The sequence below is a fragment of the Arachis stenosperma genome, chromosome 7 (genome assembly GCF_014773155.1).
Source record: "Arachis stenosperma cultivar V10309 chromosome 7, arast.V10309.gnm1.PFL2, whole genome shotgun sequence".
NCBI lineage: Eukaryota > Viridiplantae > Streptophyta > Magnoliopsida > Fabales > Fabaceae > Arachis > Arachis stenosperma.
In genome coordinates this window covers 55,230,191-55,232,649 of record NC_080383.1, presented here as the reverse complement: position 1 = coordinate 55,232,649, position 2,459 = coordinate 55,230,191, and the positions used below count along the sequence as shown (strand labels likewise).

Below are 2,459 nucleotides of genomic sequence, written 5' to 3'. Positions count from 1 at the left end.
TGGGGTCCACAGATCCTGAGGTGTCAAGGAAAAGTCATCCCTGCACCAATTGGCATCAAAATCCACGTTTTGAGCCATTTCTGGCGTTAAACGCCGGGCTGGTGCCCATTCCTGGCGTTTAACGCCAGGTTCTTGCCCTTTTCTGGCGTTTAACGCCAGTCTGGTGCCCCTTTCTGGCGTTAAACGCCCAGAATGGTGCCAGACTGGGCGTTAAACGCCCAACTGCTAGGCTTACTGGCGTTTAAACGCCAGCAACATCTCCCTCCAGGGTGTGCTATTTTTCTTCCTGTTTTTCATTCTGTTTTTGCTTTTTCAATGGATTTTGTGACTTCTTATGATCATCAACCTACAAAAAACATAAAATAACAAAGGAAAATATATAAAATATAATCATTGGGTTGCCTCCCAACAAGCGCTTCTTTATTGTCAGTAGCTTGACAGAGGGCTCTTATGGAGCCTCACAGATACTCAGAGCAATGTTGGAACCTCCCAACACCAAACTTAGAGTTTGAATGTGGGGGTTCAACACCAAACTTAGAGTTTGGTTGTGGCCTCCCAACACCAAACTTAGAGTTTGACTGTGGGGGCTCTGTTTGTCTCTGATTTGAGAGAAGCTCTTCATGCTTCTTCTCCATGGTGACAGAGGGGTATCCTTGAGCTTTAAACACATAGGATTTTTCATTCACTTGAATGATCAGTTCACCTCCATCAACATCAATCACAGCCCTTGCTGTGGCTAGGAAGGGTCTGCCAAGGATGATAGATTCATCCATGCACTTCCCAGTCTCTAGGACTATGAAATCAGTAGGAATGTACTGGTCTTCAACCTTTACCAAAACATTCTCTACAAGTCCATGAGCTTGTTTTCTTGAGTTGTCTGCCATCTCTAATGAGATTCTTGCAGCTTGTACCTCAAAGATCCCTAACTTCTCCATTACAGAGAGAGGCATGAGGTTTACACTTGACCCTAAGTCACACAGAGCCTTCTTGAAGGTCATGGTGCCTATGGTACAAGGTATGAAAAACTTCCCAGGATCTTGTCTCTTTTGAGGTAATTTCTGCCTAGACAAGTCATCCAGTTCTTTGGTGAGCAAAGGAGGTTCAGTCTCCCAAGTCTCATTTCCAAATAACTTGTCATTCAACTTCATGATTGCTCCAAGGTATTTAGCAACTTGTTCTTCAGTGACATACTCATCCTCTTCAGAGGAGGAATACTCATCAGAGCTCATGAAAGGCAGAAGTATGTCCAATGGAATCTCTATGGTCTCATTTTGAGCCTCAGATTCCCATGGTTCCTCATTGGGGAACTCAGTGGAGGTCAGTGTACGCCCATTGAGGTCTTCCTCAGTGGCGTCCACTTCATCTCCTTCCTCTCCAAATTTGGCCATGGTTATGGCTTTGCACTCTCCTTTTGGATTTTCTTCTGTGTTGCTTGGGAGAGTACTTGGAGGGAGTTCAGTAACTTTCTTGCTTAGCTGCCCCACTTGTGCCTCCAAATTTCTAATGGAGGACCTTGTTTCATTCATGAAACTTTGAGTGGTTTTAATTAGATCAGAGACCATGGTTGCTAAGTCAGAGGGGTTCTGCTTAGGATTCTCTGTCTGTTGCTGAGAAGATGATGGAAAAGGTTTGCCATTGTTAAACCTGTTTCTTCCACCATTATTATTGAAACCTTGTTGAGGTCTCTCTTGATTCTTCCATGAGAGATTTGGGTGATTTCTCCATGAAGAATTATAGGTGTTACCATAGGGTTCTCCTAGGTAATTCACCTCTTCCATTGAAGGGTTCTCAGGATCATAAGCTTCTTCCTCAGATGAAGCATCCTTGGTACTACTTGGTGCATTTTGCATTCCAGACAGACTTTGAGAAATCAAATTGACTTGTTGAGTCAATATCTTGTTCTGAGCCAGTATGGCGTTCAGAGTATCAATCTCAAGAACTCCTTTCTTCTGACTTGTCCCATTGTTCACAGGATTCCTTTCAGAAGTGTACATGAATTGGTTATTTGCAACCATTTCAATGAGCTCTTGAGCTTCTGTAGGCGTCTTCTTCAGATGAAGAGATCCTCCAACAGAGCTATCCAAGGACATCTTAGATAGTTCAGAGAGACCATCATAGAAAATACCTATGATGCTCCATTCAGAAAGCATGTCAGAAGGACATTTTCTGATCAATTGTTTGTATCTTTCCCAAGCTTCATAGAGGGATTCTCCATCCTTCTGTCTGAAGGTTTGGACTTCCACTCTAAGCTTACTCCATCTTTGTGGTGGAAAGAACTTTGCCAAGAAGGCATTGACTAGCTTTTCCCAAGAATCCAGGCTTTCTTTAGGTTGTGAGTCCAACCATATTCTAGCTCTGTCTCTTACAGCAAAAGGGAATAGCATCAGTCTATAGACCTCAGGGTCTACCCCATTAGTCTTGACTGTGTCACAGATTTGCAAGAATTCAGCTAAGAACTG

At 43.3% G+C, this 2,459-nt stretch overlaps 1 non-coding gene across 1 annotated transcript; it reads left to right on the top strand.

Annotated features, from left to right (window-relative positions):
- The first annotated feature begins 2,144 nt into the window (after nt 1-2,144).
- On the top strand, nt 2,145-2,252 carry LOC130942888 (small nucleolar RNA R71). Its single transcript, XR_009071433.1, has one exon. It is a non-coding gene; the product is annotated as a small nucleolar RNA R71 (small nucleolar RNA).
- The last annotated feature ends 207 nt before the right edge of the window (nt 2,253-2,459 follow it).